The sequence below is a fragment of the Balaenoptera physalus genome, assembly GCF_965194825.1.
Source record: "Balaenoptera physalus genome assembly, chromosome: 19".
Classification (NCBI taxonomy): domain Eukaryota; kingdom Metazoa; phylum Chordata; class Mammalia; order Artiodactyla; family Balaenopteridae; genus Balaenoptera; species Balaenoptera physalus.
The window spans coordinates 50,523,632-50,549,953 of NC_138900.1; the positions used below are offsets into that span (position 1 = coordinate 50,523,632).

Sequence of the window (26,322 nt, forward strand, 5' to 3'; positions counted from 1 at the left end):
CTGTTTGTTCTTTATCTATTTATCCATCTTCCTTTCACCAGGGCAGGCCTTGACCCTTTTTCCCGGGTGAATTCATGCGGATGAATCAGTCAGCAGGGATTGTATTGTTTGCAGGAAGATTGTATTGTTTGCATCTTCAATGAGTCTCTGTTTCCTCTGTATCATATTAGGCAGACTGCACACTAACCACTGCAGAAAAACCAGGGCACAAGTTTACAGGTTGAGATTCTGGGTCCCAGCATTCCGCTCAGAGGGACAGGTGCCAGGGTGAGCTAGCTGGACTGCACCAAGCCTGCCTCTATAGCCTGAACTTGAGTGATTTGTCTTCCTGACTCATTTCATTGTTCATACAGAATCATTAAAGGGCCTCATTTCAGATGTTTCCTTTCTAGCTGTGAGTTCAATCCATGAGATTTTAGTTGTTGCATAAATTAAACTTTTAATCCTCCTCCAAGTGGGTTTGGCTGGATTTCTCCCCAGTGTGTGGACAGTCCAGGAAGAAGGTTTATATATCCATATGTATGCTGAGAATGAGTGACCTCTAAATTAATTTTCTTCTTGATTTTAATGGAAATTCATTCCCAGTTGACTTTATAAAGAGAGTTTGCATTAATAATTCACTTCTTGGCATCCACAATGCTCGTCTGTGGCTGGCACATCAGTATTTAACTAAGTGTCATTGAAGCCATTAGGAAAGTGTTTTGTCAGACACATGGCTTTGCTCATGCTAGAATGTTGCCATATCAAGTTCCTGACACCATTTTTGTACAAGCGTTATCCCCTAGTAATTATCTAGGACCTTGGTAGCAGTGGGGGACATAGAGATCATAACTTGATATCTCAGATACTTGTTTTAGGGTACACACTGCTCTTGTTGAGAATCTGCTGTACAAAATGGAATTAAGAAAGAGTCAGGGACTTACCTGGTGGAGCAGTGGTTAAGAATCCGCCTGCCAGTGCAGGGGACACGGGTTTGAGCCCTGCTCCGGGAAGATTCCACATGCCGCAGAGCAACTAAGCCTGTGTGCCACAACTACTGATCCTGTGCTCTAGAGCCTGTGAGCCACAACTACTGAGCCCTCATGCCACAACTACTGAAGCCCGCATGCCTGGAGCCTGTGCTCTGCAACAAAGAGAAGCCACTGCATTGAGAAGCCCGCACACCACAACAAAGGGTAGCCCTCGCTCGCCGCAACTAGAGAAAGCCTATGCACAGCAACGAAGACCCAACACAGCCAAAAATAAATAAATAAATAAATTTATTAAAAAAAAAAAAAGTCAGTGTTTTTTACCCACTGTCAAGATCTACAAAACTCTTGACAAATATACCATTGTTATGTAAGTTGTTAACAATAGGGGAAACTGGGTGAGGAATATACAGGAATTCTCTATTGTCTTTGCAACTTTTCTGTAAATCTAAAATTATTTCAAAATTTATTTTAAAATCTGAGTTACAACATTCTTAAAATAAATCTTAGAAACTCTAAGTGCACACACCCTTACTCAGTAAGTGTGTGTGCGTGTGTCTGTGTGTCCATAGCAGAGCAAACTGTCTGGTTAGTAAAGTGAGAGAAGAAATAGAAACTCTGTCCAGGTTTCTCACATCGGTGTGTAGCCAATGAAAGCAACACTGCTTGTCTCACCAGTACTAAAATAATTTGTGGCCATGGAAGATTTTTGCCACTTTGAAGAAGCCATGTGAATGAAAAAACCTCTGTTCTCCAAACCACCTCTAGTCTTCACTCACTGGAATTTATAAATCATGCTTACTCAGTGAATAAAGAAAAGGAAATGGGATGGGATGAGGGTATGATTCCTCTTCCTGTCGCACCCTTGAGACCAGGTGTGTTAAATCTTGTAATCCTAGGTGTGATTATAATCAGGGGCACTCTAACGAGAAGCAGAGATAACCACAAAGCTTTCAATCTAAGATTTTCTTTACTGCTCCATTTTGCCCCCAGGAACAGCTGAAATGAAAATGCCACCTTGTTGTTGAAGTTTTGTTTTGTTTTTTTCCTTCTAATCACTATCTCTCAAGCTGTGGAGTGCCAAAAGATAATCCTAGGTTTCAGTGAATTATCTGTTGCTTGTAGATGTGCCAACCAAGAAACTCTGTGGTTCTGGCAGCTTGAAAAGAAAGCAGAGAGCCCAGTAAGAGGTAGAGGTCCAGAAAATCAGGAGATCGATTGGGATCAGAGAGGGGGAAGACATTACCACCCCCAACTGATGAGGTAGCTTTTACCTCTTTCCCATTTGCAAATAGCCAGAATATCCACATTGGAGGGAAATACAGCATTCACTGTCTTATTGAAACACTTATTTTCTCTGCATAGCCTTGTTTTGGCCTTATGATCGTATCTGTTTATTCACTGATTCCCAAGTATAGCCTGAAGCCAGAAGGGAACCCCCTTTAAGCTCATTCTACCTTACCTTTGCTGAAAATTGAATTTATGAGGAACACCCAGGAGAAGGAGGTATGTTTAGACCTGTACTTTCTGTTGGCCTCAGAGTTAAGAACAGCCCTCCTCATCGTGGAGGAGATGAGCTGGGCGGCAGCATGAGAAAATTGTGCCTAACTATCCAGCTCTTCCCAAGTTAAGTCTTTGCAAGGTGACTTGTTTATTCTAAGAATTGTAAATGTTTAGGACATCCATATTCCTAAATTCATTCCAAAGACAATAATGAATAACTGGGACAGTAATGACTGAGCAACAGCCTACCAGACTGGCCCTCGTTCAGATAACAACTATGAACTCTGGACATAATATAGTAAGTAGTTAGCCGGGGACACTGAAGAGTGGTCAGAAGCCGGCAGATTCTCATGGAGTGTCCATGTTTAGAGGAGAGGTGCTGTATAGAGTAAGTTCCCATTTTCTTGGCTTTCACCCTAGGGGCAAGTTATGTCTAGGGAGGCGTGCAGTGCATTAGAGGTACTGGTGGAGAAATCACAGTCTTTTTGGGCTGGGGAACCAGAAGACTGAATCTGGGGGAACCACAGCTACAGGAGAGAAAGGGGGGATCCTTGAAGGGAAAGATCCAGAGAGAGGATTCCTAAATTCTGTGTGCCCACATCTCTGGCTGACCCCTAAACCAAGCAAGATAATTACCTGATTTAAAAAAAAAAAAAAAATGCACTAATTGGAGAACAGGGTCCAGTCTCCGTAATGTAACATTCATAACGTCCAGGATACAACCCAAAATACTCAATATATAAAACACCAGGAAAATGGAACATAGTCTCAGTAGAAAAGAAAATTAACTGAGACCAACCCCAAGATAATCCTGATGTTAGAATTATCAGGCAAGGAATTTAATGCAGCTATTGTAATTATCCTCAAGGAAGTAACAGAAAAATGTGCCTTCAGTTAAATAAAAGATAGGAAATCTTAGCAAAGAAATAGAAACAATTTTTTTTTAAAAGCCATATTGAAGTTCTAGAACTAAAACTATAATATCTGAGTGGTTTTTTAAAAATCATTTAACGGAATTAAAAGCAGAATGGAGATGACCAAGGAAAGAATAAGTGAATTTGCAGGTAGAGCAATAGAAATTATCCAGTGTGGAGAACAGAAAGAAAAGAAAAAGATTTTTTTTTAATTTTACTGAAGTATAGTTGATTCACAATGTAAATTTCTTCTGTACAGCAAAGTGATTCCGTTTTTTAAATATATATATATATATATATACCTACATATATGTGTGTGTGTGTGTGTGTGTGTGTGTGTGTGTGTGTGTGTATATATATATATTCTTTTCCATTACGGTTTGTCACAGAATGTTGAATATAGTTCCCTTTGCTATACAGTATGATCCTGTTGTTTGTCCATCCTATATATAATAGTTTGCCTCTGCTAATCCCAGACTCCCATTCCTTCCCTCCCATACCCCACCTCCCTGTTGGCAACCACAAGTCTATTCTCTGTATCTGTGAATCTGTTTTTGTTTGGTAGATATGTTGATTTGTATCATATTTTAAATTCCACATAGAAGTGCTATCATATGCTATTTGCCTTTCTCTTTCTGACTTACTTCACTTAGTATGATAATCTCCAGGTCCATCCATGTTGCTGCAAATGGCATTATTTCATTCTTTTTGATGGCAGAGTAATATTCCAGTGTATATACCCCATATCTTCTTTATCCATTCATCTGTTGATGGACATTTAGGTGTTGCCATGTCTTAGTTATTGTAAATAGTGCTCCTATGAACATAGGGGTGCATGTATCTTTTTGAATTATAGTTTTGTCTGGATATATGCCCAGGAGTGGGATTGCTGGATCATAATGGCAACTCTATTTTTAGTTTTTTGAGGAACCTCCATACTGGTTTTCCATAGTAGCTGCACCAATTTACATTCCCACCAGCAGTGTAAGAGGGTTCTCTTTTCTCCACACCCTCTCCAGCATGTGTTATTTGCAGGCTTTTTAATGATGGCCATTCTGACTGGTGTGAGGTGGTACCTCACTGTAGTTTTGATTTGCAAGAAAAAGATTTTTGAATGAGTGATTTGGTGTGACCAGAGGCTCTCAGAATCCTAACCTGGTATTTCCCTTAGGAGCACTGGTTCAGTATCCATTAATTCAGTGTTCACACAACTTTGTAGAACATAACTACCATAAATAATGAGAATCAACTGTATATACAATGGAAAAAAAATTGATTATCTTAAGAATGAGTGATTTGGGGTTGACCATAGTTCTAGATTTATTTAGGTAATTACTACCACAGTCCTCTGCATAGTTTACTGAAAGTTGACTTCTTAGAAGAACTGTGAAATACTTGAGAACTTCACACAAGGGTTTGTAGTGACGAAGTATGGTGACATTTTAATATTGAAACTTTCTTCCTTGCTTTTTTTTTTTTTTTAATTAAAAAAAATTTTTTTTTTCTTTTGGCTGTGTTGGGTCTTCGTTGCTGCGCACAGGTTTTCTCTAGTTGCGTTGAGCGGGGGCTACTTTTCGTTGCGGTGCGCAGGCTTCTCATTGCTGTGGCCTGTCTTGTTGCAGAGCACCGGCTCTAGGCGCCCAGGCTTCAGTAGTTGTGGCACGTGGGCTCAGTAGTTGTGGCTTGCGGGATCTAGAGTGCAGGCTCAGTAGCCGTGGTGTACGGGCTTAAGTTGACGCGCGGCATGTGGGATCTTCCCAGACCAGGGCTCGAACCCGTGTCCCCTGCATTGGCAAGCGGATTCTCAACTACTGTGCCACCAGGGAAGTCCCTAATCCCTAATTTTAAATGACAAAAGAATAATCTATTCTCTACTCTGTCTAGTGAGAGTTAAATAGTAGGCTTTAGAATTCATTCCTTCAAGATGACAACCAACCCTAACACCATCTCATATCTTCAAAAATAAGCAAAACCTGGAAGCATCTTCAGGGGGAAGAGTTTGGGATTAATTATTAATTGATGGCTGAATCAGGTTCAGAGCCAAATCCAGGCCTCCACCCAGGAATGGTTTTTAATTCCTTCTTTTGAGTCCAATATTGGACTCTGTTGATAGAAGCCTATTCTTAGTAACATTAGGAATAGTGGTTTCACTAACTTTTGTGCAGTTGGAAGTTACTCTCCTACTTCTTTGTGAGAGAGAAGGCAAACTGTGGCTAAAAAAAAAAGAAAGAAAGAAAATGGTTTGTGTATGATGTTATGCTTGTTTAATGACAGCAGTTACACATGGTCCATACGAAAAGATTAGTGCGTGCGTCCTGGGTTCACCTTGTGCTTGTCTGTCCAGACCGAGAACTAAGACCTGAGGAGGATGTGACACTTAATCTCTGACACAGCACAAACAGCAAGTTATAAGTGAAGGGACAGATTGAATGGAAACTTTCCTTCCTTTTATTGGCTTTGTTTTATCCTGAAAGTTACTTTGAGAGCATTTGTTGTGGGGTTTTTTTGTGTGTGTGTGCTATGGATATAGTTAAATGAGCCCAGTTTCCTTCCCAGAGCTAGTTCCACAGACACTGCTCCTTTTAACAGATCGAAGGCTCCATGTGAGGAGCAAATGAAAAGAACATTTATATAAAAATGACTGGGATCCAGGTAATAATTACTGCTCTTGTAAACTTTGAAAAAGTGCTTGGGAGAGTCATTTCAAGACCGAAATTAAGGAACATCAAGCTACGGCCAGTTGACCAAGGCAGCAGTTCTGTTGGTCATCCGCTACTGGCCCAGGCTTGGGTGTTTACACATTGATAGTATTAATAAATGGCATTTAATGAGAATTTAGCATTTTTGGACATCGTTTACGATGCCGTAGAGACAGAGGCATAGAGGGATTTTAAAATATATTGTAAGTTTATAAATGTTTCTTCCCCCACAGACGCTTCCCTCTGACTCACTCTTAGACATTCACCTTGCTGTTGCTGTATTTCAATCTTAGAAGAAAAAAATCCTCTTAGGCCCCTTATCAGTTTCCTAGGGCTGCCGTAACAAAGTACCACAAATCGGGTGCTTAAAACAACAAAAATTTACTGTCTTATAGTTCTGGAGGCCAGAAGTCCAAAATCAAGGTGGGCCATGCTCCCTCTGACGCCTGTAGGGAAATCCTTCCTTGCCTCTCCCCAGCTTCCAGTGGTTTGCTGGCAGTCCTTAGTGTTTATTGACTTGCAGCTGTGTTACTCCAATCTCTGCCTTTGTGGTCACATGCATTCTCCCTGTGTGTCTCTGTCATGTAAACATGGCTTTCTTCTTGTAAGGACACCAGTCATATTGGGTTAGGGGCCCACCCTGCTCCAGTATGACCTTATCTTAACAAGTTACATCACAACAACTCTGTTTCCAAATAAGGTAAGGTCACACTCTGAGGTACTGGGGGTTAGGACCTCAACATACTTTTTTTTTTAAAATTAATTAATTAATTAATTAATTAATTTATGGCTGTGTTGGGTCTTCGTTTCTGTGTGAGGGCTCTCTCTAGTTGTGGCAAGCGGGGGCCACTCCTCATCGTGGTGTGCGGGCCTCTCACTATCGCGGCCTCTCTTGTTGCGGAGCACAGGCTCCAGACGCGCAGGCTCAGTAATTGTGGCTCACGGGCCCAGTTGCTCTGCGGCATGTGGGATCCTCCCAGACCAGGGCTCGAACCCGTGTCCCCTGCATTGGCAGGCAGACTCTTAACCACTGCACCACCAGGGAAGCCCAACATACTTTTTTGGCGGGAGCGGGGGACACGATTCAACCCATAACAGACCCTTCGGATTCCATAGTCCTTTCTGTCTTGTGCTTATGCTTCTCCATCTGTTCATTATTGCTGCATCTTGAGAAGAGCCTGTTCTGAGTGGAGTGTCTCAAATATAAAAGACAACAACGATGATGATTATAGTGGAGGTGTTGTTATTATTACTATCACTCCCACCACCACAACCACTGCTACTGTCTGGTCCATAGATTTGCTAGGTTTTTGAATGATTGTTTAAAACCCACCAAAGATAATTTTATATTCAATCTAAATGAATAGGCAATTTCTTTCATGGCTGGAACTTTAGAACCTTACACTTTATCATGCCAGGCCCTCACCATTGGTCATCTCAGATTTTGGAAGGCAGACTCTGTTACATGGAATCCAGCCTTTCAACTCTGCAAGCATCTCATGATTGCATACGTCACCTTGTTCCTCCTCATGATGGACACCAACTCGACTGGGAAAATGCATAAGAACCTAGAAGCTTTGTAGATATTAAACCAAAAGGACTTATATGTTTGGACTTGATTTGACCTCCAACACTATTGTTTTCCCCCTTTTTTGCCTACCACTAGGAAGCAGTGGATAAGGTACCACAAAATAACAATAGTAATGCTATCTGTTCTCATAAAGCAGACACTGAGCTATTGAGTTACTGTGTTGTCTCAGTTGATTCTCTCAGGAACTCTGAGGGGTAGGTGTTGTTACCCACATTTTACCAATGACTAAAGGAAGCCCCTCAGAGGTTAAGCAAACCACTCACGCTCACATGGCTAGTAAGTGGCAGAGATGGTTTAAACCCTGACTCTGTGTCTCTAAGGCCTGTGCTCTAGCTGGCTGTAATGTTCTGTACCTTAAACTGCTTATTTTATTTTTAAGGAAAGAGCAGATAAAGATTATTTTTAAGGCAAAGAATTACACCAGTAATAGGTGAAAATATACAATAAGCAGTCACCAGTTAAATTTCCTATGCTGGGAACGTTTAAAGCAACGTTCTGGTTAATTGAATACAGACTTGTACTGAGTTCCAGTTCCTGTTTAGCCATATACTTTCTCTGTAAATAGCAAGCTCTCATCACTTCTCTCTGGCAAGGTGTTGCCAAAAAATCGTGATGACTTTCTTTACTTCCTAAGACCCAGTCAGACCAGAAGCACAACTTTTCAGATGTTCATTCTGACACATTAAAAACCAGATGTTTAGTCATTAATGCTAATGCTTGCTTTTCTAAGGATCTCTACCATCTCTCAAATACAAGATTTCTATATGGGGTAGCAATTCGGAAGTCATGCCTTTAAACCCCTGAGGTAAAGAGGATTTGCAGCTAGATAACCCTGGAGATTATCAGGGGCATTTTTCAGTGGCATATTTTTCCCAGGATCCGAGCCAGGATCTGAGAGAGCAGGACTGGAAGGGTGTCAAGAGAGGAGTAGGACCAGGCTGGAGACAGACCCAACCTGAGGGAAGTTGGTGAACAGAAGAGAGGCAAGGCCAGGTCCAGGCACACAAAGACACCTCTGCAAGGCCGCTGCTGCTGCCCCAAGGAGGGTAGAATGAGTGTGCTCTGTTCATCGGTAGCATTATAGCCCCTTCTCCCCATCACCTTGTAGTTTTTTCTTACATAATTTCTTAAGTTGAGCTATAACTCATATCCTTAAAGTCTACAATTCAGGGGCTTTAGTAGATTCTTTAAGTCGTGCCAACATCACCACCACCATCTAATTCCAGAGCATTTTCATTACCCCTGAAGAGACGCCCCATACTCATTAGCAGTCATTCCCTCATTACCCACTCCCTCCAACCCATGGCAACCACTAACCTACTTTCTGTTTATGAATTTGCATTTTCTAGACATTTCGCGTAAAAGGAATTATACAATATGCGGCCTTTTATGTCTGGCTCCTTTCACTTAGCATAATGTGGTCCAGGTTCGTCCATATTGTAGCATGTATCAGGATTTCATTACTCTTTACGGCTGAATAATATTCCATTGTACGGATCTAGCATATTTGTTTATCCATGCATTCGTTGATAGACATTTGGGTTGTTTCCACTTTTTGGCTATTTTAAATAATGTTGCTATGAACATTTGTGTACAAGTTTTTGTGCAACATATGTTTTCAGTTTTCTTGGATATATACCTAGGAGTGGAATTGCTGGGTCATATGGTAACTTCATGTTTAGCTTTTTGAGGAACTGCCAGACTGTTTTCTAGCTGCACCATTTTTTATTTCCCCCAGAAATACATGAGGGTTCCAAATGTTCCACATTCTCATTAACACTTGTTACTGTCAATCATTTACTAGATTTATAGCCATCCTAATGGGTATAAAGTGGTGTAGTTTATTTATTTATTTATTTTAAATTTTATTGAAGTATAGTTGTGTTAGTTTCTGGTGTACAGCACAGTGATTCAGTTATACATATATATATTCTTTTTCATATTCTTTTTCATTATAGGTTATAAGATACTGAATATAGTTCCCTGTGCTATAAAGTAAGACCTTGTTGTTTATCTATATTATATATAGTAGTTTGTATCTGCTAATCCCAAACTCCTAATTCATCCCTCCTCCCCTTTGTCTCCTTTGGTAACCATACGTTTGTTTTCTATGCCTGTAAATCTGTTTCTGTTTTGTAAATAAGTTCACTTGTATCATATTTTAGATTCCACATGTAAATGTTATATGATATTTGTCTTTCTCTGTCTGGCTTTTACTTCACTTAGTATGATAATCTCTAGGTCTGTCCATGTTGCTGCAAATGGCATTATTTAATTCTTTTTTATGGTTGTGTAGCATTCCATTGTATATATGTTACCATATCTTCTTTATCCATTTATCCGTTGATGGACATTTAGATTGCTTCCATGTCTTGGCTATTATATATGCTGCAGTGAACATTGGAGTGCATATATCTTTTCAAATTATAGTTTTCTCCAGACATATGCCCAGGAGTGGGATTTCTGGATCATATGGCAACTCTATTTTTAGTTTTTTGAGGGACCTCCATACTGTTAATCCATAGTCGCTGTACCAACTTACATTCCCACCAACAGTGTAGGAGGGTTCCCTTTTCTCCATACCCTTTCCAGCATTTATTATTTGTGGACTTTTTAATGATGGCCATTATGACTGGTGTGAGGCGATACCTCATTGTAGTTTTTCTTTTTAACCTTGTAATTTTGATTTGCATTTCTCTGATAATCAGCGATGTTGAGCATCCTTTCATGTGCCTCTTGGCCATCTGTATGTCTTCTTTGGAGAAATGTCTATTTACGTCTTCTGCCCATTTTTTGATTGGCTTGTTTGTCTTTTTGTTATTGAGTTGTATGCGCTGTTTGTATATTTTGGAAATTAAGCTCTTGTTGGTTGCATCATTTGCAAATATTTTCTTCCATCCTGTAGGTTGTCTTTTCATTTTGTTTATGGTTTCCTTTGCTCTGTAAAAGCTTATAAGTTTGGTTAGGTCCTGTTTGTTTATTTTTGCTTTTATTTCTGTTGCCTTGGGAGACTGACCTAAGGAAACAGTGCTACAATTCATGTCAGAGAATGTTTTGCTTATGTTCTCTTCTAGGAGTTTTGTGGTGTCGTGTCTTATATTTGTCTTTAAGCCATTTTGAGTTTATTTTTGTGTATGGTGTGAGGGAGTGTTCTGACTTCATTGATTTGCATGCTGCTGTCCAGCTTTTCCAACATCACTTGTCGAAGAGACTATCTTTTCTCCACTGTATATTCTTGAAGGAGTTTGTTGAAGATTAATTGACCGTAAGTGTGTGGGTTTATTTCTAGGCTCTCTAGTATGTTCCACTGATCTATGTGTCTGTTTTTATGCCAGTACCATGCTGTTTTGATTACTGTAGCTTTGCTGTATTGTCTGAAGTCTGGAAGGATTATGCCTCCAGCTTTGTTCTTTTTCCTCAGAATTGCTTTGGCAATTCTGGATCTTTTAGGATTCCATATAAATTTTAAGATTATTTGTTCTAGTCCTGTGAAAAATGTCATGGGTAATTTGATAGGGATTGCATTAAATCTGTAGATTGCTTTGGGTAGTATGGCCATTTTAACAATATTAATACTTCCAATCCAAGAACAGGGAATATCTTTCCATTTCTTTAAATCATCTTGTTTTCTTTATCAGTGTTTTATAGTTCTCAGCATATAAGTCTTTCACCTCCTTAGTCAGGTTTATTCCTAAGTTTTTTGGGGTTTTTTTTTGATGTGATTTTAAAAGAGATTTTTTTTTTTTTACTTTCCCTTTCTGATATTTCATTGTTAGCATAAAGAAATGCAACAGATTTCTGTATATTAGTCTTGTATCCTGCTACCTTGCTGAATTCACTTATCGGTTCTATAGTTTTTGTGTGGAGTCTTTAGGGTTTTCTATATTTAGTACCAGGTCATCTGCATATAATGACAGTTTTACCTCTTCCCTTCCAGTTTGGATACCTTTTATTTCTTTTTCTTGTCTGATTGCTCTGGCTAGGACTTCCAATAGTATGTTAAATAGAAGTGGTGAGAGTGGGCATCCTTGTCTTGTTCCAGAGTTTAGTGAGAAGGCTTTCAGTAAAGTGGTATAGTTTAAGTTTGAATTTCCCTGATGGCTAAAGATGTTGAGCATCTTTTCATGAGCTTGTTGGCCATTTCTATATCTTCTTTGGAGAAATGTCTCTTCAGAATCTTTGCCCATTTTTAATTGGGTTATTTGTCTTTTTATTGTTAGTGTATTTGTTTTTTAATTTAATTTCCCAAGAAGTTATTCATATACATAGTATTACAAAGCTAATTCAAAGATCCATAGCCCCATCCTCCTTTCTTACCCTCCATTCCTACTCCCCATCAGCAACTACTATTTTCAACTTGATTAGCTGCTTTTTTAAATGTTTCTGTGGTACATTAGGCTTGCTTCTGGGCTTCTTAGGTTTAATGAATCAATTTACCATCCAAACCAGGACACTTTTGAGAGTGAAAGAGGACACTATTAATAACTATACCAGCACAGCAGATGTAAACCATACTAACCTAGGCAAATCAGGACCATGACCCTAGGATTCATTCAGCTGCTTTCTAGGATCTAAACTTGTGTTGCCATTGCCTTGTTAGTTCTTTTTGTCCTGATAACTTAATGCCATTTTTTAATCCCTTTCCTGACAGGAAAGGGAAGGAGGGAGCAATGGTGTGTGTATGTATTTTGTTGTTGTTGGCGTTTTCTTGGCCACACAGCGTGGCATGTGGGATCTTATGTTCCCCGACCAGGGATCGAACCCGCGCCCCCTGCAATGGAAGCATGGAGTCTTAACCACTGGACTCCCAGGGAAGTCCCATAAATGTGTTTTGTTTTGTTTTTGTTTTTGGCCACGCCATGTGGCATGTGGGATCTTAGTTCCCCAACCAGGCATCGAACCCGTGCCTCCTGCATTGGGAGCGTGCAGTCTTAACCTCTGGACTGCCAAGGAAGTTGTATGTGTTTAACATGCCAGCTTTCAGGAGGCGGCCTCCATTCTTCCCTCTCTAATGATGGAGAAAGTAGGTGTGGAGGACATGTGTGACAAGAGTCAGAACTCTTTTGGTTTTAAGCAACAGAAACCTACTCTGCACTAGCTTAAGCAAAGAGAACATTTTAGCCTACCGAATCCAAAGAAGGGCCGAACAACACTGTTGTGGGAAAAGCTGGGATAGATCTGGTCGTCAGTGACTCTTAGAATCAGGAACTGAAATGCTGCATCTCTTGTCTCTGCTCCTCCTGCATTTCGCCTTCATTCTCTCACACTGGAGCCCAGTTTTTTCCTATGACAGCAACATGACCACTGACGATGGCCCACTGTGGCATCTTACATCCAACACTCAGAGATTCCCTCTCTGGCCCCAAATGCAAAAATTCCAGGGAAGAAACATAATGTTCCAGCTAAGATCAGATGCCCATCCCCAAGTCAACCAACTTGGCTGGGCCAGGTGGGGTGTATGGGGTTGCTGGTTTGTGTAAAACCGTGTTCAGCCTCCACCATAGCCATTTGTGAGAGGGAGAGCCTGGGGCCGGTGCCTAGGAGTAGGGCATAGTCCCGTAGATTTCCTCAACAGTAATTTGGCTAAATCCGTATGACATTAGTGATGGATTTAAGAAGTAAAACTGAAAAGATTAGTACTCAGTATTCTGCTGTTTCTGCTAAAATATAAATGTTCAGCTTTTTCTAGTGATAACATAAGTGACAGTTTGGAAGACCTAGCATTTAAAACTGCTCCCTTTCTGCCTCTTGCACATAATCATTTACATAGATTTACATATGTTAGAACTTGGTTCGTCTTCCTCTTCTGCATCAGATGCTATTTTATTTTCTGTAGGATAGCTTTCTCCTTACCCTTCTTAATCTGATGTAAAATGACCAAGAAGGAATTCCCTGGTAGTCCAGTGGTTAGGACTGCACACTTCCACTGCAGGGGGCACAGGTTCGAGCCCTAGCTGGGGAACTAAGATCCCACATGCCACGCGGCACAGTCAAAAAAATAAATTAATAAAAAATAAAATGGCCAAGAAGAAGGTACTGTCATTTAAGCACAGAATTTTGGAATGTTACAGCTGGAAGAAGCCTTAGAGACTATTTCATTTATATTTCACAAAAATTTCCTTTGGCTTATTAACCCCATGAGTTGCTTCTTTGACGTAAGGTCTCCATGGTCAAATAAGTTTGGAAAATGCTGTGTACAGCTGTACACTCCACTTGACATTTGGTGCATGTTTGCCTTTTAGGGGGTCTGAGAAGTCCTGCAGCTAAAATCAACAGTTTCCTCAGCTCCTCGGCCATTTACCAAGGAACCCTGTTTTCATTATTAGCATGCCAAGTAATAATGTTCCGTGGAACATACTTTGGGAAATAATCCAACCGTCTTATTTTATGAATTGAGGAAACGAAGTTCATGAAGAGACTGCAGTTCTCATTTTCCAAAGCTAATGCCAGGAAGAATTAGCACTCGTTGTTGCTGGGAGCTTACATTGGCCAAGTGCTCTTGGAAGTATAGTACCTCTCCCTCTTCCTCTTCCTTAGTCCACTCATCCACCTGCAACAAGATTCATCTTTTTATCAAGGATGTCTTAGGTAACATCATCAGGGTGAGCTGGAGCACAAGATAAGCACCAGGTTTGGAAACATCAGCATCAGATCAGACCCAACATACTTTTATTGTAACAAATTATTATAACGAATATTTTAGAGTTTCCCCTTTTTATTCTCCTGAAATGAAAGGTATGGCTACGTAACCTACATGTGTATTTTAAAAATCAATATAATGTCCCAACTATAATATAAAGAAGGAATAAAAGAATATTAGTTTATAATAAAATAACATATTTTAATATATAAATGTTTAGGCCAACTCTAAGATATAATGAACTATTCAGTTGCTCTTATATGTAGAATCATCATGAATGTAACAGCTACAAATACAAATTAATAATAAATATCTTGTACTGGCAACTCAGAAGTACACTGAGTAGCCTGATTTTCCAAAATGGTAAACTTTCTCTGTAAAATTCCAAACAAATCAAAGTATTATCTCCTCTCAATTCATATGGTACTTGCGTTCCTGAAAAATTCAGTGTATATTAAAACCTGGCAAAAATACTTTTATTGAGCATTTATTATATGGTAGCACGTATATCTAAGTGCTTTAATTAATTCATTTAATCTTCATAATGATCCCATTTAGGTATGACTAATATCCCCATTTTACACATGAGGAAACTAAGACAGAGAAGATAAGTAACTTGTTCAACAACTATAGTAAGTGGCAGCACGGTAGATGAACCCAGGCAGTATGGTTCCAGAACTTGTGTGTACAGGTTCTGTGACTGTCATCTGAAGGACTCAGGAACTGAGTCACTTGGGCATTTCCTGCAAAGATCATGGCTAACAGAAGGCAGCTTCAGATCCTGGAAACCTGATACCAAAAAGGAAAACAAGTCAGACTCTCTCCTTACAGCTTGTTTACTGTCTGTCCCCAAGAACGATGGAGCAGGGAGAGGGGAGTGTTGAGGCCAGCCTTGGACCCAGATGCCCTGACCTCCCAGGACCTGCCAGTGTGAACTGTTCAGAGAGCAGAGACAGGAAACAGCCCTGGCTTCCTTTTTACTCTTCCTCATGTTCCACTAGCCCTTGCCAAAATCACGGGCCAAACTGGACTACGCCATCCAGCAACTTCCCATAATGGACACAGAACTGAAAAGGCAGGGAGCTGAGAAAAACTGAAGGAGACCAAATGCCTCTGGGACTGCCAGGCTGGGAAGTGAGAGTCTTGGGACTTTCCTCCTGCTCTGCAGCTTGATCAGGAATCTATTCTTCCTCTGAGAGTGATTGTGCTAATAATCATTTGGGCCTCTGGATTGCAAAACCCACTTATCTTTGCTCTATCCTCTGAAAGGGAGGAGTTCTGACTAAGTGTACCCTCCTTGGGGTGACTTAAAATGACAGTCTGGATTGATGCTCTGGGGTCTGTTGCAGCTCATCGCTTATCGCCCCACGGTTTGTTTGCTCTTAGTAAATCTGCTCCAAATAAATTTCATGTTCTCTGAGGTTTAGTATTTAATAATGTAACTAACATGTATTAAGGGCTTACTGTATGCCAGGCAAAGCACTGAGTTCTTTACATGCATTATCTCATTGAATCCTAACAACCCTGTGACATAAATATGCTTATAACCCTATTTACAGGTAAGAAAATTGAGATCCAGAAAGTTTACATTTAGATGCCCAGGTCAGACAGAAGAGAGCTGAGTACAAACCCAGGCTGTTCTACTGCCAGCTTGGCTGTTCTGAAGGAACTAATTAGAACAGGCCTGAGACTATACTTGAGGAAGAGGTAAACTGTTACAAGTATATTGGGACAAACCTGGGTTCCTAGGACTTCTGTCTCCTTAACCACTGGACTTTCTTCTACTCTTTAATTCTCCTGATCAGCAGGTATTCAGTTACTCAGCATGGTAAGGGAGCAGCCAGAGAGATCTTTCTGAAATGCAAATCTGCTGAAGTCCAGTCCTCAGGTAACATTTTTTTCAGTGTTCCCTGTGGTCCCTAAGATAAAGACCAGGCTCCCTAACATGACATACAAGGCCCTTTATAATCTGGACCCTGCTTGACTTTATAACTGTCTCTCCCGTACTTCCTCTCATGAGCCCTCAGAACCTCATGCCAGCCCTACCTAGTCTGTGTACTATTCCTTGCCTCCAGATCTTGGTCCATACTGTTTCTTATGCCTCAAATGCCTTCTCCTCCTGCCCGCAGCCTGTCCATCTGATAAAACTTCTGTTCATCCTTTAGGACTCTAAATGTTAAAAGCCTTTTCTCATTTCCCAGGCAAAATTAATCCTCCTTTCTCCAGGCTCTACAGTACTTTAAATATCAGCTCAAGACTAGCGTAGATATTGTAATGCTTTGTTCACATCTGATGTCAACAGCCCCTGAACACACCAGTCAGTTTTTTAAAAAATTGTGGTAAAATATACATAGCATGAAATATACCATCTTAACCATTTTTAAGTGTACAGTTCAGTAGCATTATGTACATTCATGTTTTTATTATGCAATCACCACCATCCCTCCACAGAACTCTTTTCATCGTGTAAAACTGAAACTCTGTACCCATTAAATACTAACTCTCCCCCTCCCTCAGCCCCTAGCAGTCACCATCCTGTCTGTCTCTGAATTTTACTACTTTTCCATTCACTCTTATGTTCCCCAAATCTAGCACATTGTCTTGCACAGAATAATGTTTAATAAATGTTTGTTGAGAGAGTGCATGAAACCTTTTCTCTAAGATACATGGGACAATACATCTCTTAAATTTCTTTGTACCTGCCTTTGCAATAAAGACTTCTTAGATCTTAAACTGGAAATTCTGGGGCTTCCAAACTCTTCCAGTTCCCGAGCTCTTCTGTTCAGGTTTCCCAAGAACAGAAGTTGTCCAAACAAATTCTCGTTAGGAGGGAATTTTACCTTCCTTACTTGGAAACGCCTAAAGTTTTCATTGCAGTTGGGTTGTAGACATGCTGTCCCCAAATCAGCTGGGAGAGGGAGTCCTGAGGCGCAGTGACAGAATGAATATTGACGAGCAGCCAGAACTGTCTGCATTTCAAAACTTGGCTTCACACACACACACACACAATGTATATATATATATATATGTACATTGCTGTCAAAATTTTAGCACATGTATTTCCCTTAATTCCTCCCATCTGTGTGAAGGTTTCTGCCATAATTACAGCTAACCTAGTAAAGGAGGCAGCTGCCTGCGTTTTATCCTTTCACTTTCTTACAGATGCTTTTTGGGAGCCTGTAACTTTCTCTGTCTTGAGAATTGCACTCCAATACACATGTTTAAGAACTTATTTTTTTGGACACACCGCACAGCATGTGGGATCATAGTTCCCCAACCAGGGATCGAACCCGTGCCCCCTGCAGTGGAAGTGCAGAGCCCTAACCACTGGACCTCCAGGGAAGTCTCAAAGAACATATTTTTTAAATATTTCAGAAAAAAAGATGTAGTCTTAATTTGTGCATCAAAAATGATTTTGACCCAGTCCCCTTGCTGGAAAATAAAAACCTGGTTGTCCATAGTTAAGAAAATTCCAAGAAATGCAGCAGGTTATGTCCCAATCCTGTCACCCTTGCTCTTGGCACTTAGATTTTTCATGGGCAGAGTCACTGTAGTGATCTCTTCTTTGGAAACCATGACATATCTCTTACTGTCTCCTACCCAGTGTTTTTTCCTAACATGCTGCACTGCTGCATCCTGGCTGCTCGTTAGAGTCACCTGGAGAGCATAAAAAGCAATTAAAAGAAAAATTTTTTTAAGCCCTGAGCCCCAACCCCTAAGATTCTGATTCTTATGTGTGAGGTGGGGGCCCAGACATTTTAAAAGTTCTCCATGGAATCGTACTGTGCAGCAAAGGTAGAGAATCACTATGTTAGAATGATGGTGTCGCTCAGAGGCAGAGTTTGGGCTGTGTAGCCATACTTCGGTGTGGGTGGGCAGGTTGCTTTTTCCGGCCTAGTCCACGTCTATCCTATGCTATGTGTATATTAGCACATACTACCAACCCCACCAGAGCCTCTGATGTGTCAGTGACTGTGGTTTTCTCTGACCTTTGGTCTAACTCTATAACCTTTTGTTCCTGAGGCATCTTGCACAGAGCACTGAATTCCACTAAGCAGAACCCCTAAGGAGAGTGGCCTGCACTTCCCTCATGGCCAATCAAGCTGGACCTGAGGCTGTGTGAGCCGGGTGAGCCTGGGGTGATGCAGGATGCCCCAAGCAAACCAGTGCCCCAGAGGAAACCCAAACCCTGCAGTCAGCCAGTAGCCCAGTTGCTGTTCCCCCTCCTCCCTAACCAGGCCCCATCCAAATCAGCTGCTTTGATGGTGCAGGGAAAAGGTCAGATTCTCTCCACAGCATCCTCCTGCGTATTGGATTTCCTAGTAACTGCACGTGTTTAAAAACAGGGTTTGCAGCTAGACCTGACAGATGCAGGTTTGAATTCTAGCTGTGTCCTTGAGCAAATCACTAAACCTCTCTAAATCCCCTTTCCCTAATTTGCAAACTGGGCCTAATAACACCTACCTCGTAGGATTAAATGAGATAATGTGCGTGAAGGGCTTGGCGCAGTGACTGAAGCGTAGTAAACACTCAGTAAATGGTAGCAGTGAGCCTTTGCAGGCGCTGTCTAATCCCCTGTGGGAGGCGTTAGGTGCAGAAAGGGAGCGGAACTGTGCTCCTCAGCAGGGAAGCTTCGAGGGCCAAGAAAGATGAAGCCCTTTCCCCCCAGACCTGGTAATTGAGTACAGTTTGAAAGCTGGGATTGTAATCACCTTCTAAGGACAAAGCACCCCATCACCTCTCCCACAAGCAGCAGCCTGCTGCCTCTGCACGTCCTCCGGCCATTTTCCCCTCCCTTCTTTGTTCTGTTTCCATGCCTGTGGGGGTGTAGGAAAGCTGCTGCCTTCCTCAGGTTGCTATTTAAAGACATTCTGAGAGATGCTGCCACCGCTGCTCCCAGAGCCACCGCGGCTGCTGCGCCCGTCCCTGCCACAGCGAGTGGAGACGCTCAGCACCTACTTTCTGTTTAGGATCCCTGAGCTGTCACCCCTCCCAGGGGTTAACCATGAAGGCCGTCTTGGTCTTTGTCCATAAACTGCCCAGACTGTCTACATCCCTGTAGCATTTTGGGCACATAACCAGTTAAATTTTCCCCCTTATTCTTCAATGAAAATCACGCATGATACCCCCTCATCGCCTCCCCACCCATCTCCAACTTGCACTTGAGATGCCCTCCTTATTTAACAGCCAGACACAATCCGGAAAGGGTAAAAATGCCATTTATCTCTAGGTCTAGCAGAGAAAAACACTTTAGGAATAAAAGGTTTTTGGAAAGCTCAGTAACCTCCAGTTAACAAGAATGCCACCCTGAACTTCAGCATGTTTGAGATTCTCTATCTGTCAGGCATGGATAGGAATCTCTTAGACATTAGTAATCCTGTCTTTCTTTGCTGACGCACCCAACGCTTTTCAATGAAGTGTCTCAAAAGCCCCATCTTGCTGTTTGAATTGGTCCTGATTTCTTTTTTACAGACCCATCAAAGTGAACTTTGGGGTTTTATCAGTAAAGCATTTATCCTTCTTTAGACCAGAGCTCCCTGAATGAGGTCCAGATTGTCTACCTCCATTCTACTTCCCCAATTTATTTGTTTCCTGCCCATTATCCTAGAGAGGCTGCTCGCCTCCAAGACCTCAGAGCCTAGCTGCTCTCTGCTTGCCCAGGAGAGTCCTTGCTGGTGCTTTCAGCTCTGTGCAGTGGCACAGACGGTGTTCCCGACTGTCAGGTACCGACTCTGGCCCTGATACCACATCACACCGCATTGAATCTCTTCCCCTCTTTTACAGCCCTTCCCTTTTCTTCTAACTCTCCTCCATTGATTCATCTTCCTGAGCACTCTTTCTTTGGCTCCTGCTCTCTATTTTTCATTTCGAGAGCCGTGCCTTTCCCCTCATTTTCTTAGCCGCTTGGTGGTAAACCCAACTACCTCAGTGTCAGGATAATAGTAGTAATGATACTTTGAATTATTGATCACCACGCTGTGATAGCAAAGTACTCTCATATGCATTATCTCTTTTGATCTCACAATAAACTTGTAAGGTAGGCAGTATACGTGCTTTATGCTCCCCACTTCATGGTAGTGAAAATAATAACCACTTGGAGAGGGAGAATAATATAGTGGTTAATAACGAGCGTTGGCTCCAAGTCAGGCTGCCAGGGTTTGAATCCTGCCTCCACCTGTCACTAGCTGTGTGGGCAAATTGGGGATAATAACAGTACCTCTCTCGTTGTGTTGTTGTGAGGATTGAGTTACTGTAGATAAAATGCCTAGAACCACACCTGGCACATAATAAATAGGTACTGTGTGAGGATTAGCTATTGTTATCATACGTTCGTTCATTCATTTGTTCGTCAAAGGTTTACTACATGCCAGAGCCGCTGCATGCCAGGCTCTGCTCGAGGCCTCAGTGATAGAAGAGCAGCAAGATTGACAGTCCTGGCCCTCATAGAGATCACAGTATTAGTGCCGCTTCTGCAGCAGGCATCACATGCAAATCCTTGTGCTTGGATCTTTATAGACAGTAATTCTCACAACAACCTTCAAAGGAGGCAGTGTTATTCCCATTTTACAGAGGAGATCTCAGGGGTTCCGAAAGCCAAGGTGGTTTGCTCAAGATTCCCCAGCTGGTAATTGGGGTGTCAGGATTCACTTCACCCGATTCGCCTGCCAGCAGACCATTAGGTTCAACTGTCCATGTCTGTCTCCCCCAGATAGTGGTGAGCTCCTGAAGGCTGGAGCTGGCCCTCATCACCCAGCATGCTGAGCATGGTCTCCTGCATACAGTTCGGGAAATGTCGGCCGACTTGTGCTCTGTTTATGATCCTTGACTCTGTCCCATAACTAGTCTCTTCTCATCACTCTCACTTCCCTCAGCCACCAAGCCATATGTTGGTTATAACATGCAAGCACAGTGGTCAAAATGAGGGTTCTCAGAGGTTGACCTACAGCTTCCTTATACCATACCTAATGCTTATTTCAGCATGTCTTTAAACAGAATTATTTGGATTCTGGGGTCTCCTCCTCTTCTGGGCCCCAATCTAGAGAATCTTTTTGTCTGCCAGGCTGGTCTCCAGCCACCAACTCCAGCTCACTTGTTTCTCGTGTCGGCTCCTGCCTTTTATTTCAATGTCTGACTTCCCTGTTCTTTCTCTGTTTTTGTCTTGTGCCCAGTACTTACTTCTTAGCCGCAAAGGGAGCCACAATTCTATTAGCTCTATAGAAGACTGAATTTCTAAGGACAATTAGTGTATGCTAGCATTTAACTTTTTAATTCTTTTATATTTAGTAACCCATTTTTTCCTTAAATATTACAAAAGTATAGGTGGGCAGTCCTCTGCTAGATCATGCTTTCTAGAATTCTTATTTCTGTAAATGTCTCATCTATCACCATTTGTGTTGTGTCTTATTGATCTCACAAAATAATACAAAAGAATAGCAGTTTCATTCACCTAAGTTCCATTTGTAAAATCACCTAGAAGTGTGACTTTTAAAATATTAAAATTATTTTAAATGGAAATAAATCTACTAATTGCTAAATGTCTTTACTAATGGAGTTTGTGTTAGAGAGGTAGTTTGACTAAAGATTTTTTTTCCTTCCTCTGTTTCCCAGATATTCTGGGTTGTGGTTAATATTGTTTTTATAATCAAATAAATAAATAAATTTAGGAACTAAAGAGAAGAAAGATATTCGCCATGTATTTCTTCTTTAGGTCTTTTCTTTTTTTAATTTATTTTTATATTTATTTTTGGCTGTGTCGGGTCTTTGTTTCTGTGCGAGGGCTTTCTCTAGTTGTGGCAAGCGGGGGCCGCTCTTCATCACGGTGCGCAGGCCTCTCACTATCGCAGCCTCTTGTTGCGGAGCACAGACTCCAGACGCGCAGGCTCAGTAGTTGTGGCTTACGGGCCCAGTTGCTCCGTGGCATGTGGGATCTTCCCAGACCAGGGCTCGAACCCGTGTCCCCTGCATTGGCAGGCAGATTCTCAACCACTGCGCCACCAGGGAAGCCCTCTTCTTTAGGTCTTAATGCAGAGATACAACAACCACTCTGGGTGTGTTTGGGGTCAAGCTCATTGAAAGTCAAACACTGTTTTCCTGCTTTTCCATTGTAAGTGCACCTGTGTGCCCAAGGCAGTCTTTTGCTCACACGGTCCCCTTTTCAGTATGTTGTGCCAAGCCACAACTAACCCTAAAGACTGCCCTTGTCCCTGAAGCATCAGCTTTGTGTGCTCTGGGGAACTGGCACCTGGAAAGGGAGGGAGAGGGAAGGAGGAGAGAAAGTGTGTGTGTGCATGTTGCACTCACACTCTAAATCCTTTTAATAAAGGACCTGAACCCCACCCCTTTCCAAAGAGTTTTCAGACTAGGAATCTGGGTACTTCTCTAAGATATCCCCGGCCCACCCCACTCACACCCTCCACCTCCACCTTTCCCTGCAGTCCTGGGGCCTTGATGCGTGGGGGGATGAAGAGCAGGTGTGCTGAACTCTTAATGAGAGGTTTCCTCTGTGGGATTGCCTATATCCTACCCACCACAGAGGCTCCTGTGAGTAACTTTACCTTTGAACTCTCCTTGTATTCAGCCCCTGATCCACGGGATTTGGTGACAGTCCCTGGCTGGCGGGAAGCTTTGATCCTTGGGGAGTCCAGAGGAAGTCCTGTGATGTGTGGGATCCCAAGCGCTACAAGGATTGGGGAGAAGCCGTTCCAGGGTGGGTTGCTAAGATAGACCCATTAATTAAGAAGGAGTCTTTGCCTAACACTCAGTACCTAAAAAAAGGAGATCCGGTAACTGATAACAAGGAACTCAGCACCCCTCAAGTACAAAGTGGTGTTTGCACAAGCATCATTGTTATTTTAAGGACACAGCAGTGCCAAGGAGAAAATTCCTACCCACACCAGGAAAGAACAGAGTACCTTAGCAGACCAGAATGCCTTAGAACTTTCCTTTTTAACAAGGAAAAGAAAGCTAACCTTACTTTGAATGTTAGGATGCTCTAGCAAAAAATCTCTAAGATATTTCTGACTAGGAGAAAGATTCCTCTAGAAAAAGAAGAAAAAAAAAGATGACCTTGTAATAAACAGTGGAAACACTAGAATTTCTACATAAGAGACACTGGGCTATAATTTATTGGAGAGAGTGTTAGGAGCCTTGTCTTTAAGCTCTATTCACATAACAAGCGTGCTGGGTTTGCCTAGACTCTGCAGTTATTTGAGGTGGTTTGAGAGTGAGGGGACAGTAAAACTTCCCCAGGCCACTCCTTGGTGCCACCCATTGGCTACAGATAAAAGTCAGGGCAAAGGCCCTTTCACATGGTAGGGAAACGTTCTTCCTCCATCCACCTCTGCAGGCGGAAATCACTTCCTTTGCTTCCGCAGAATCACCTACACTTTCTCTTAGGTTGAGGATCACGCTGCCTGGTGTGCGTGTCTGCCTCCCCGCTGGCTGTAGCTGCCAGAGGGTAGGGTTCGCACATTATTCACCTTTTTATCACCAGCACACTGCCTGGGCATGAAGTAGGCCCTTGATAACGATTACTGAGTGAGTGAGTAATCATGAGTCAGTAGCTGTGGGGAGCCATCCTCTTTCCAGAATCGTCTCTCCTTTTCACACTGCTGGCCTTGAGGAAAGAGAAAGCTAGGTTATGAAAGAGCAGTCGGGCATAGTGCACAGTCAGAGGCAGACGCCTGCGCTTGGAGACCTGACTCCTGTGTGACCCAGCAGCTCTGGGAGAAAACCCAGGAGACAGCTGCACAGCAGAGATGGGGCAGCATCTTTGTGGGGTTTGCCCATAGGACTCAGGCACTTAATGCTGCGACATTGGGCAAAGAGCATGGAGAGTTGTCTGCAGGGCCAGGTGCATAATATGTGGGGCCCAGTGCCAAATGAAATTGTGGGGTCCCTTGTTCAGAAAAACAAGGAAAAAGTGCCGTTTGAGGTTTTTAAATATAGTTTTTTTCCTTTCTTCCAGTCTCTCCTTTCACTTGTCAAGGTGTTTATTATTTGCTATTAATGTTGTTCTAAGTTGAGAACCTTTTAAATGTTAGACTATTAGCATGGATTTTACTGTTCATCCTTATATTGTGCCATGCTGATTTTAAATGCAAATGTGAGCGTGTTGAACTCATATGTGGAGTCCCCGAAATTACGCAGTTTGTATTCTGTAGCGGGTACATGCATATGTATTCCCTGGTTTCCCAACATTGTTTCAGTGGATGTTCTTAGAAGTTTTAGTTTTTACCAAGTAAGAAACTGGCCAGGAATAGCATGCATGCATGCCTTCTTTCATTTATAAATATTTTTTAGATATCTGCCATGTGCCAGTCACTATATGAGGCATTGGGACTATACCAGGGTGAACAAGGCAAGATGTGGTGTCAGTGTCAATAGTACGTGTGAGCTAGTGAGGAAAATGTATTTTTAATTACACAATAAATATTTAAATTACCATTGTGATAGGGGCTACAAACAGAGCTATAGGCAGGGTAGGAAAGCTTACCTAGATGGGAGCTAGGGAGGCATCCCTGAGGAAGTGGCATTTCAGGCTGAGGGTGAGTAGGAGTTGTAGGGTGAAGAGGAAGCGAAATGTCTTCCAGGCTGAGGAAACAGCCTTTGCGAAGGCCTTCAGCTGGGAAGGGGAGCTTTGCTCAGACAAGGAAAGGAAGAAGGCCCGCACAGCTGGAGCCCAGGGAACAAGAGGGAGACCAGACAGTGACCTGGGGAGCTGGTTTTGTGTACCCCGTCCCCTACCTTCCTCCATCCAATCCCCAGTGCCTGTGCTATTCGAGAATATCAAACGACGGAAAGAGCTCTTTCTCTATTCTTTAGCAAGTCCAAGATGTGTGATGCTACACACCTAGTGTACTTGTGTGGAATGCTTAGGGGACTGTGGGGCTAAGATCCACCCCCAAAACTGATAAATTTAACTACATCACAGATGTAAGTGTACTTGTTACCCATTGAAGTAACCACTTCCCAGCATTCTGTTCACCACCTTCAGTTCACTTCCTTTTCCTAAAATGAGACCTCTGTTTGCTCGAACCTCTCTTCATACACTCTCTCTGCTCTCAGGATACGTACCGTGTCCTGTTCTGTATTGTCCTCACTTATGTACGTGACTTATCCTCCCCACCAGAGCGTAAGCGTTTTTACAGGCAGGTTCTATATCTCTTTTACCTATTAAATGGCCTTAGGAAAATCTTTGTCTAGTAGTTAATTCAGTTTAATAAAAAGCATATTTATTTTTTAATAGGTTATATATTCATAGAATGGTACAAAAGGGTATATAATCCCCCCCATGTCTCCCCAGTGTCGCTTGCTGAAGGCAATCGGTACTTTTGCAGACGTAGTCCGTGTTTATAGTATATAGGCTGTTATATATATTTATTACATTGTTTTTATGAAAAGCCATAAAAGTGAAAGAATGAATGTCTCCATTCTCCTATTTCTTTTTTTTTCTGATCTTCCTCCTTTTTTGAAATTACACACTGCACACTGGCACAGCCTTCAATATACAGCCAACTCTTGAAGTTCCAAAGTAGTGAGAGAAAAAATTTTTAAATCCATTTGAACCAATTATTGTCAGAGATGTTTACATATGATGAAACAAACCCAACTTGCTACACATTATTAATAAATAGAACACAGCATAGCGTAGTGGCTAACATTGTAGGCCCCATTTCTTCTAAGCGAAATACAAAACCCAGAAACCATAAAGGAAAAAAACTGATAAATTTAACTACATCAAAAATGTAAATTTCTTCACTGGAAAAAAAAATTTCACAAAGAAAAAGTGCCAACTAGGGAAAAAATATTTGCAATTCATATGATAGGTAATGGACCTTTCTTTTTCATATACAGAGAGCTCTTACAAATCAATAAGGAAAATTTGATTACACATAGCAGAAAAAAAATACAAGTAGTTGATGTATCTATTAAGAAGATGCAAATTTAAAACAGCAAGATGCTATTTTTCACTTCCTGAATTAGCCAAGATAAAGAGTTTGCAATA

General features: G+C 41.7%; 1 protein-coding gene and 1 long non-coding RNA gene across 4 annotated transcripts in view; one reads left to right on the forward strand and one right to left on the reverse strand.

Moving 5' to 3' along the window:
* Positions 1–26,322, forward strand: part of TANGO6 (transport and golgi organization 6 homolog) — a 180,804-nt gene that overhangs the window by 150,646 nt on the left and 3,836 nt on the right. The gene's annotated exons all lie outside the window — the stretch shown is intronic.
* Positions 1–26,322, reverse strand: part of LOC309648052 — a 147,196-nt gene that overhangs the window by 117,791 nt on the left and 3,083 nt on the right. Inside the window, exons 1-2 of one of the 3 annotated variants that reach the window (XR_014256444.1) lie at positions 23,795–26,322; positions 1–22,992 (exon numbers count right to left, since the gene is read on the reverse strand). The exon at positions 23,795–26,322 is cut by the window's right edge and continues 3,083 nt beyond it. This is a non-coding gene — a long non-coding RNA (uncharacterized lncRNA). The other 2 variants (XR_014256445.1, XR_014256446.1) reach the window with 2 other exon arrangements.